Source organism: Arachis ipaensis, chromosome B1, assembly GCF_059453495.1.
Source record: "Arachis ipaensis isolate K30076 ecotype BB chromosome B1, ASM5945349v1, whole genome shotgun sequence".
NCBI lineage: Eukaryota > Viridiplantae > Streptophyta > Magnoliopsida > Fabales > Fabaceae > Arachis > Arachis ipaensis.
The window spans coordinates 148,199,880-148,212,169 of record NC_142436.1 but is presented as its reverse complement, the minus strand read 5'-3'; the positions used below and the strand labels follow the sequence as shown (position 1 = coordinate 148,212,169).

Here is a 12,290-nt window from a genome sequence, read left to right as displayed (position 1 = left end):
GCCAAAGAAATCTGGGAGAAACTCCAGGTTACACACGAAGGCACTAAGCAAGTTAAAGAAACGAGGATTGATATGCTGCGAAAAGAGTACGAGATGTTTAATATGAAGGATGGAGAAAGCATTGATGAAGTGTTTGAGAAATTCTCAATCATAATTAACAACCTTGATGCTATGGGAACAACCTATTCAGAACAAACCCTAGTGAGAAAACTCCTTAGAAGCCTCACAAAGGAATGGGAAACTACTGCCACTGTCCTAGTCGAGAGCAATAACGTAAGCCCTATAACCTATCATGAGCTGAGAGGAAAACCCCTTGCCTATGAAGCCACACACACAAATCCGGACTCAAAGAAAAAGGGAATAGCCCTCAAGTAAAAAATAGAAGTAAAAGAGAGTGAGTCTAGTGATGATATTTCAGATGATAAACTTATGTTTTTTGTTAGGAGACTTAGAAGGATAATGAAGAACAAAGGCAAAGATAGGGGTTCAAGCTCAAAGGATTACAAGAAGGACTTGAGCAAGGTGACTTGTCATCATTGCAAGGAGGCTAGACATTTTAAGTTCAACTATCCAAAACTCAAGAAGGAGGACAAAGGGAAGAAAAAAAAGAAAAGAGTGCTCATGGCATCTTGGGAGGAGCTTGAGAATGACTCCAATGAGAAAGAAGATTCTGAAGGTGAAGACAAAATCTGCTTCATAAATGGTAATGATCATCTTGATGAGGTAAATTATTATGACTTGTCTATAGATGATTTACATGCTATTATTGATGATCTTACACTAAATTCTTCAAAACTGTTGGATAAATACACTAAGTGTAAATCTGAAAAAGAAATATTGAAAGCTAAAAATGATTTTTTGACAGAAAAGGTGAAGGAAACTGAATGTGCTTTGGATATTATTGAAGAAAACAGATTTCTAAAATCTGAACTTGAAAAACTAAAAGGAAAACACATTGTGGATCCTTCTCATGAACTTATTGCTGAAAATGCAAGACTAAATGAAATGATTAAGAGGTTGAATGGTGACTTAGCAAAATTTGCTCAAAGTTCTAGTAAATTGGACAAATTACTTGCAAGTCAAACACCATTGTTTGAAAAATCTAGTTTAGGTTATGTAACCAAGGAAAGTGCAGTTTTCAATGATTCCTCTATAAAATTTGTGGCATCTTCATCAAAAACTAAATCCATTTCCAACAAATCTGGTCTTGGAAATGCTCCCACACATGAGGAGGAATTTGATGAATTATGTCCATATGCAAAAAGTGATTACCCAATTGTTAGTGATAGTTGTGTCTGTATTGATAGTGTTGATAGTTATCCTGTATTGTAAATGATGAATGAATTGGTGGTTTAGGGTTCCCTGTTAGCAACAAATGTAAAAATCTGCTTGTTGATGGAATGAAAATGTTGTTAACTATGAAAATATTATTATTTATGTTTGTGCATGAAATGAACCATAATCAGTAAAGGCTAAATAAGGCAACAAAAGTGATTGGTAAACCACAAAGCATAGTGTATTAAGATAAATTCCATTATTTATAAAAAAAAAACAACAAAAGACAAAGATAAAAGGCAGCCAAGGAACATGAAGCTGCTATCAATAGTTTCCTCAAAAGCAAGACATCTCAAAAAAACCCTAAAGGATCACAATTCACCATCTAGTCATTGTCCGTTGGAAAAGACTAATTACACAAAATAGAAACCCCTAAATAGATTTATCTGAAGTCTTCAGTTCTTATTTCTTGGTCGCTTAAATCCTGGCGTTGGGATGAACTTCATCAAGTTGGCATACTTTGTTGCTGTGCTGAAGATGCACCCTACAAGGGGTTCACTGTTGGTGAGGTTGCCAGCAGAGAAGATCTTCTTCTTGGTGACAGCTTCGAAGGCCTTTTCGTACCAGGATCCTATAAGAGAAAAAGTTGGCATTAAGGATAATTGATCCAATTAAATAATAAAGGCATGAATATATAAGTTTTCAGTTATCTTTTGAGAATCCTCTTTGTCAGAAGCAATAGGTTGAGATATCTCGATCTCTACGGGATTGCTTTCCACATCAGCTTGGTCACCATCGTCTTGGGGCTGCTCAACTTGCTGCTCAGGCGCAGATGTCCTTCATCTTTCTTCTTCTTCTCAGCCGCCTCGGCAATAGCGGCAACATCAGCATTCCTCTTCTTTTTGTAGCCTCTCTTTGTATGTCCCTTTTCACCACAGAAACTGCAGGTAAAGGTCCCCAATTGCCTTTTTAGATGTACACCGTCTTCAGTGTTACTCAACAGTTTTGGATCAACTTTAGGCTTCTTAGTTCCAAAACAACTCTTCTCATTCGCATCCATCCTCCTCTTTGTCTTTAGTTTTCCATGTTTTGTCTTGATTTTAGGGGCGTGTGGCTTGTTCCAATCCTCTGCTTGCTCCCATAGTGGTTGTCCGGGAATTGGATTAATGTGGTGATTATAAGTTTTCCTGTATAATGCCATGGTTAACCATCTATGACAGAAGTCCTCTGGCTGCTTATTCACACGAGAGAGGGAAGCACAAGCGTGCACACACGGAAGTAATTGTTATTCATAAAGACAAGTGTTATACACAAGCAACTTACCCGTAAGCATCCAAAATTGGCAGGTACACAATCTTTTTCCTATGTCCACAACATGGTTAGCTGGATGTCCGTGCACCTCAAATTTTTTATATCCGTTATCCCCGGTCCAAATAGGCTTTCAATTCTTAGACTCTTTCCTAACTTTTTCCAGCCTGCTCTTTATAACCGGTGTGAGCTTCCCGGTGTGATGCTTCAGTTTTACCTTGTTCTTCGCTATGGTGTGCATAACAAACATTCTTACCTCCTCCAGCAATGTTATGATGGGTTTGGCTCTTGCATCCTTGATCTTAGCATTGAACACCTCGCATTTGTTGTTACATATGCTATCCAACTTCGGCTTATGGCTGAATAAGCTTATGGTCCAAGCATCCATCGGCCACTTCTCTAAATATGCCCAAGCATCCGCATATAATCTTTTGATCTTGTCCATTCCATCCTTGAACACTTGGTAAGTTGTTGCCCTTACACATTCCCACAAAAGCCCACGTAGCTGTAAGTCCTTCCAATTCTTGTTGAAATTTTTTCATAAATGCTAGACGCAGAAACGGTGATGCACGTCAGGCATCACCTCTTTCACTGCTGATATCAGTCCCTGCTAGTTTCATGAAACATTATACATATATAACTACAAAAGTAATGTGCACATATACGTCCCTAGCTTTATAGTCGTGACCCATAAAAGTCCTTGACATTTAATAAATATCCCTATAATGGTCCCCTAAACTTCATAAGTATATAATAAGTTTATTGGACACCCTAATTAATCAGATAACCAATTTCTATTTGTCACATCTAGCAGCAATCTTTGTATAACAGCATAATTACAAGTTCTCCATATAAGCATATAACCATTATTATCCAATAGAATCAAAGAAGGACAACAAGTACAAGTGCTCCATACCTTTTGCATATTTGATATGAAGCACCAGTCGTGATCTTTATAGTAACCCAAGTCCTGATGAAGTAGCTCAAGAAACCATCTCCATAGCCCAAGCTATTACATAGATATGGTGATTTGCATTTAACCCCATGGCTGACAAAATCTGGCCACCAAACCTTGTCTTCAAGAATGCACCATCCAGCCCTATCAAAGGATGGCAGCCAGCCTTGAACCTATTTTTACAGCTGCTTAAGCACATATACATCCTATCAAAGGTCACTTCACCGTCTGGTTGTGGGGTGGTACATATTTGCACAGTGGAACTGGGATTGGTCTTCAACAGCGTAATACCATAATCCCGAACCATCCTATATTGCTCTTTCTCATCACCATACACCACACTTCTAGCAACTATTAATGCCCTCAAGATTGAATTCTTATTCAGTGTCAAATCAAACCGTGTCTTGAAGTAAGTTGTAGCCTCGCAGTGTCTAAAATTTGGATACTCTATCACCTTCTTTACAAGCTTGCTGCATACCCAGTTTCTGTTGGCAGCCCTATTCTTGTCCTCTCTTGAACAAGTGTGGTCATCGTTGAAGGTTTTAATTTGCCAACACGTGTCCTCATGGTCTCTTGATGCATAAGCCACCCATGGACACTCCATGACCTTACACACCGCCTTGCACCTTATGTTATCATTTTTCACTAGATTTATACTTCTACCCTCTTGGATTGCGTATTCCCTCATAGCTTCTCTGAATTCCCATTTCGTTTCGAACTTCATGCCAACCTCAAGATGCAGCTCTCCAAACCTTGCACCCTCCCTAAAGAGCAAACATGCCTTCTCAGAATAATTTCCTTCCTCCAGCTCATCTTCTGAGTTTGGAGGTGTCTTCATCTTCTCTAAGTGCCAAGAATTGGTGTCATCTAAGTCAACACCTGAGTCTAGTCCATCCTCTGCACTTTCATCAACACAACCCATGGACCCAAGATCAACTTCATCGTCGCTCACCTCCTGCACCAAACCATTGTCTTCATGCAATATCTTCTCCTTCCCTTTACATAGTGGATTCATATTTCTGGATCCCACCTCTGCTTGTACCTTATTTATCCTAATCCTACTCCCAGTTTTAGGATCATTCATTGCAGCCTCATAATCAGAGGAACTACCCTAGTCCGGACCTGGCTTAAACAGGCTATCCTCTTCACTGTCAGAGGAGTCAGAAGACACATCAAAGGGAGGATTAGTGTTTTTTGTAGGCATCTTGGGTTGGGTTGGAGTCCTTGACACTGGTGGTGGCTGTGTGACCTTAAATGTGATGTGAACTTTGGTTTGGGAGTGAGATGGTTGTGTTTGCCATGGAGATGTCTTGTTTTTGTTGGGACTGGATTTGCAAGAACTATTGGGTACAACCTTCGGGGTGGGCGCAACTATGAGTGCATGAGTTTCATTGAGTGGGGGACTCACATCAGCATCTATAGGAGCATTACACCCCTCTCCACCATCGTCATCCAAGTACACAACTGTGTTATCTCCCTCTAACACCTCCGGCACTAACACTCCATGCTCGAAATATACATCAATCACTCCCTCATTTGTCCTAGCACAATTTACTATCTCTCTTATCTCTTTGTCACCGTTTACATTTCTCAACCTATTATCCAAGCCTTTTCTAGGAACATGCCACCAGTAATGCTTTATGTCATTGTACCCAAGCTCCTTATGGTAGTTCCGTATGAAGAAGACATCTAGAGTATCAGTGTCTAGATCACCTAAACAGGCTTTGTTGTCCGGATAATATACCATAATCCCTTCTGCATTCTTTTTGAAGTCACCCCCATGATGAAACATGATGTCCAACCTCTCTTCCACCTGCAAGAAATTTAAAAATTTCACTTAATACAGACAGAATTTGAAAGCCTACTAATGCATTATATAAAAAAAACATCAGCACCACAAGAACACATTTTTTTCCAATCCTGCATACATCCTTTATCATATTCCTGTTTCATCCTTGTTTCATTCGGGTTAAATGGAGCAACCCCCCAAACCCCAGCCAACCTTCAAACCGTAGACACTACAATGATACCAAAACTCCCGAAACCTCAACCACACTAACAACTTGCATATCATCAATCAACACTGTATTGAAAATGCAAAGTAAAAAAAAAGGAAGGTTACCTTGAGTCCGATCACAAAGTCGGAACCTCGTGCTTCTGCTGAAGGAGGGGAAGAACGAAAACAACTTTCGGTCGGATTACTTCTTCTCTCAACTTTTTCAACCCAACGAATAACATCTAAACCGCGTCGTCTTTGGCTATCAACGGCGCCAAACCAAAACGACGACGTTTTGGACCCCTCCAGCGTGGCAAACAGAGGCCACGTCAGTGCTGCGGTGATAATTCATCACCAGAAATATGCCCAAGGACCACTTTGAGTGTTCGGAGCTCTATCTGGAGGGCTACAATAAGAAAGTCAGAATCTTGAGGATTACATTGAGTATTTACGTAAATCTCAGGGTCGACTATGGGTATTTATTTTGGAATTACAAATTCGAAACCAAAATTTCATATTAAACATTGGAACTAACACAATTACCAATCCCTTCAAACTAAATTAAAAAAAAAAAAAAAGAAGGAGAGTAATGCTCCATGATATTTTACAATTCTAAGTTATTTCTAATAAAAATATCTTTGTTAACTATGCATTCTTTAAAATGTGTATAACTTGTTTATGTCCGTTATATTATTTGTCTTTAAAAAGTATTTATTCGTAATTTAAAAAGTTCGTACTTTTTTTACACAAAATGCATATAAGCAAGAGCTCTTAATTAAAAATTTTTATTCAAAAATTTAGTAAGATGTAAAATAAAATTTGTTCATTTTATGCTTTTACTAGATCATTCACTTATCTTACATTTTTTCCTTTGTACTAGTTCATCCTATGTATTTTTAATTATATACAAAAATATTTAGTGCTAAAATTGAGAATTAAAAGTAGTCATAACTTGTCTTTTTTAGCTTTTGTTGATATTTATTAATTATCGTTTAAATAAATATATAATATTAGATTAATAAATATATAATTATAAATATTATATACATAAAATTATATATATTTTTTATTTAGATATTATAAATATTAAGTTAAATAAGATAATTTTGCTCAACTTAACACATACAATAATTTAATTTAGCTTGGTATAATGCTCAATGTTATACCATATTTTTACTTTTGATATATAATATGAGTTTAATTTGATGCATTGATAATGTAAAATATTTTATACATTTGTGCAATCGCATTCAGTCTTTTTGGATGACCATTCATGCAATCAATGAAAATAATAGCTATTTTTCATGATGTAATATTACGTAATTAGATACATGTGTAAACTATTTTATAGTGACAATGCATCAAAATTAAATTTATAAGAGTATATATTAAATAATAATGCTCTACAACCAACTCCAAATGAATTACATACCCAAATTCAACTAAGTTGTTATAATCTTTTTCACATTACGCGCCACTTGCCGTGAGCGCACTTTTTTCATCATGATCCTTCTTCGTCTCACTTACACACTCTTACTGCTTCTTCCTAATCTTTCTCTTTAGTTGACAGTGAAGAGATAAGAAAGATGGTGAAAGATATTATGGAGAATGCTAAAAAAATAATGTTTCAGATTTTATTTGGTTATTTAAGAATTGGGACTTGCATGGGAAAAATAAGATGGTCAAGGAGATTAGGGAGAGATTTGATTCAATGATGGAGAGAGTCATTAGGGAGCATGAATTGGCCAGGAAGAAAATGAAGGAAGAAGGAGATGCAGGTGGGAGAGTGAAGAATCTATTTGATATTTTGTTGGACATATTTGAAGATAATAAGAAAATTGACGAGATACGATTAATTAAAGAGAATATCAAGGCTTTCATCTTGGTAAGAATCTGTCTCATCACACACACACACACATTTATATGATAGAATCACTAACGTTTTGAGTCATATTATTAGAAGTTCATCAACTATGAACAATTGACTGATAATTTAAGTCAGATTGGACACATATATGTATATTCCCTTCATTGTTGTAGCATAGGTCGCTCTGAAATGTTACGTTGTTGCGTGTTTGTCTTTGTCTAAACTAAAAAAAATCACCAAGATCAATTTTATTTAAAGTGAATTAATTAAGATAGTCCAATTTGTTGAAAGAGATCCCAAGAAGAAAAAGAAAAGTTTCTCTAAGAAAATTTTCTATTTTAAAAATTTGAATTTGATATATCTTTTATTAAAGTACGATGGGATACACTATCTGAAGGATTACTATGTGTTTATAACGCAGCGGAAAAAAAGAAAATAATCCTAAAATTTTATTTTGTGCTTAAATTTTATTCAAATAATATATATATATATATATAGAGAGAGATATATATATATATATATATATATATATATATATATATATATATATATATATATATACATTTGGACACTTTAGTAAAAATTTTATTCTTCGATTGTATGAAGACGCTATGCGTATCTACACCGAGACCAACCGTTGCTGTCAACTCGTTGACCAATGGACATCTAATCTAAATTTAGAAACCTCTTGCAACTCTTTATGCACGCCATAAAATTCTTCTCCAAGAATTAAACTCACATACGTTTGTGTGTAGAGGTAAATGAAAAAGTTTTATTCTCATCTATTTCCTCTACTCTTGGTATACATATATATAGTATCAGATTTGTTACTGATTTTAAATTTGAATCTTAATTCAAATTTGAATCATATCTTTATTATTTTAAACTTGAATCTTTTAAATTTATGAATCGTATCATAATTTAATTTGAAGCAGAATCAATTAGAATCTCATTCAATATATAATTCAAATTTAGAAATAGAATAACTAATTATTCTCAAATCTCATTTATTTAATATTCTCAGTTATTATACTATATTATTATATTCTTAGTGCTAACAAATAATATAATAATATTTCATTTGAATTAATATAATTATTTTTTTTTCAAATCAAAATAATAATTAAATAATTCTACAGCAAAGATTAGAACATTCGTTAGTGTGTGACCCCATAGATTCAATACTAAGCGGGTAGTAAATTAGTCATACTAAATTTACTAATCAAGGTTGGCGTCTAACAACACTCTTTAACGACCCGATAGTATGAAATAATATATTTTTACTAAGAACTCGAGAAGAACAAAGTATAATTCCGTCCATCTTTCTAGCTCTTGGTTAACTCTTAGAGTATGGTTTAATTGTCAAACTCTAACTTGTTACTGTTATTATAATGAACTGTGAATGAATGACCTAAAAAACTCATTTCTTCATTCATTCAATCCCCTTGACCAAGGTTTTATTCATCTCAGTCATTATAATCATAGAGCTCAAACTCTTTACCGAGAGTTGACGGATTCCTTATTGACTAATCATTGATTCTACAAGTATTTAAATCATATCCAATATCCATTCAACTATTAGGTGTCCGGAATCAAACTATAATAAATATATTGTTAATTACTATGATAATCAGCAGGTCAAAGAAAACTCTATTATCATGTTCATTTTGAGAATATCCTATTGACAAATATGCATTATAACTATTAGGAATTCTCAAAGTGAGTCAGTTCAATGGTCATATCTCTATATGCACCATATATATATATAATTTAATAAATGAGATCTATTAATCTTCATCCCATGAAGACTATTTTATATATATATATATATATATATATATATATATATATATATATATATATATATATATATCTTTTCAGATTATTAATATCCTTTTAATAATTCTGTGACCAAGAATAATTTAGATTAAATAATAAAAGATTTATTTCTCAATATTATAATCACTATCACAATGATAAAACACTAAATTTAATCAAGGACCTTATTATATTAACATTTTAATATAATAACAATACCAAATTATTTAACACATAATTAATTGAATTGTGGTTATACTACTTATTCCCAACACTACCCTAATGTTCAATCCTAGTAGTTTGATTCATAGATATGTTATTGTTATTAAACATGTAATATATACTATGTTATGTTAAAATTAGAATGGAAAGGAACACATTGAGTAATATCTCATTGACTTATTGGTCTTGATAAGTATTGGGACGTATAACTCCTCAAAATATTTATTTCTGTAGGATTACTATATGTGTTCATAACACACGCAGCGGAAGAAAATAAAGTAATCCTTTAAATTTATTTTGTACTTAAACTTTATTCCAATAATATATATAGATCAGATCTAAATACACTTTAAACACTTTAGTAAAAATCACTTTCTCCTTCGATGGTACGAAGGCGCTATGCGTATCCACACCGAGACCAACCTTTGCTGTCAACTCCTTGACCAATGGATATCTGATCCAAATTGAGAAACCTCTTGCAACTCTTTGCACACCATAAATTTCTTCTCCAAGAATTAGGCTCACATACATTTATGTGTGTAGAGGTAAGTGTTTTATTCTCATCTCCGTCGCCTTCCTCTACTCTTGGCATACATATATATAGTATGAAATTTGTTACTGATTTTAAATTTGAATCTCAATTCAAATTTAAAACATACCTTTTTATTTTAAACTTGAATCTTTCAAATTTATGAATCATATCATAACTCAATTTGAAATAGAATCAGTTAGAATCTCATCCAAATTTAGAATTCAAGTTTAGAAATAGAATAACTAATTATTCTCAAATCTCGTATAATATTCTCAATTATCATACTATTATTATATTCTTAGTGCTAGCAAAGAATATAATAATATTCCATTTGAATTAATATAATTATTTATTTGATCAAATCAAAATAATAATTAAATAATTCTACAACAAAGATTAGAACACTCGTTAGTGTGTGACCCCATAGGTTCAATACTAAGCGAGTAGTAAATTAGTCATACTAAATTTACTAATCAAGGTTGGCGTCTAGCAACGCTCCTCAACGACCCGATAGTTTGAAGTAATCTATTTTTACTAAGAACCTCAGAAGAACAAAGTATAATTCCTTTCATCTTTCCAGCTCTTGGTTAACCTTTAGAGTATGGTTTAATTGTCAAACTCTTAACTTGTTACCATTATTATAATGAACTGTGAATGACCTAAGAAACTCATTTCTTCATTCATTCAATCTCCTTGGCCAAGGTTTTATTCATCTCAGTCATTATAATCATAGAGCTCAAACTCTTTACCGAGAGTTGACGGATTCCTTATTGACTAATCATTAATTCTATAAGTATTTAAATCATACCCAATATCCATTCAACTAGCACCCTAGGGTATTAGGTGTCCGGAATCAAAGTATAATAAATACATTGTTAATTACTATGACAGTCGCAGGTCAAAGGAAACTCTATTACTATGTTCATCTTGAGAATATCCTATTGACAAATATACGGTAATTATAACCATTAGGAATTCTCAAAGTGAGTCAGTTCAATGGTCATATCTCTATATGCACCATCTATATATATAATTTAATAAATGAGATCTATTAATCTTCATCCAATGAAGACCATTATATATATATTGATCTTTCCGGATTATTAATGTCTTTTTTAATAATCCTTTGACCAAGAACAATTTAGATTAAATTATAAAAGATTTATCTCTCAATATTATGATCACTATCACAATGATAAATCTATAAATTTAATCAAGGACTTTATTATATTAACATTTTAATATAATAACAATAACAAATTATTTGAAACGTGATTGATTGGACTGTGGTCATACTACTTATTCCCAACAATTTCTTATCTTGTATTACACCAATCATTTGATATATAATGTAGAATATAAATGATCCACCTAGCTAGGAGCTCTTAATGCTTCGAGTACACAATTACAAACATTTTAATATCATATCATCGTATGTTACACATACATGACATATTCGTGGCAGAAACTAACATATCAGCTACAAACATCGAATGGATTCTAGCAGAATTAATCAACAACTGACATATGATGGAAAAAACAAGAAACGAAATCGATTTAGTAATTGCAAATAATAGATTAATACAAGAGTCAAATCTCCCTAATCTTCCTTATTTACAAGTCATAGTTAAAGAAACACTAAGACTTCACCCTGTACTTCCACTTATAGCAAGACAATCAACCTTTGAGATATCTATTAATGTTTGTGGCTATTAAAAAACATGGTCTAAAGTAGTAAAATCCATATTCATTGGCTACTGTTTTGGGTTTTAAGCCATGCTTTTTATAGCGGTCACTTATTCTGATGTGACCATCAAATTCTCTATGGCCATTCTTTTTTAAATTTATTGTGGTGCTATATTGTTGAAGTTGCTTCTAAAAGTCAAAAGCGTAGCATATAATGTAGACTTTCGACTATGTTTATAAAGTAAGGAGATTTTCTTATACATAAGGCCACACTTAAAAAGTACACTTTATTAAAACGGACAACGCTTTCTAAATGTTTTTTTTTGTTGCCACATTTAAATACACAAAATAATTTTCAACAATTGCGGAATCCTCTTTCGTTAGTTACCAACAGTAACGGTTGAAGTGGAATGTTAACTTACACATGTGGTCGTTAAGTGTCTATATGTGCAAGTCTAACAAATTAATCCCTAGAATGAAGTATAAAATAATCTCCAAAAAATTTAAAAAATCTTAAAATAGTCATTGAAATTTTTAAAAATTCCAACATAATCTCTTTGAATGTTTTTAATGTTTTTTCAAAAGTCAACGTCTTATAATATTGTTATTAATTAGAATAATAAAATATCTT

The 12,290-nt window shown here is 33.2% G+C and overlaps 1 pseudogene; it reads right to left on the bottom strand.

The window, feature by feature from the left end:
• Nucleotides 1–2,716: 2,716 nt before the first annotated feature.
• LOC148578833 (uncharacterized) lies at nucleotides 2,717–8,067 on the bottom strand (annotated as a pseudogene).
• Between the last annotated feature and the right edge of the window lie 4,223 nt (nucleotides 8,068–12,290).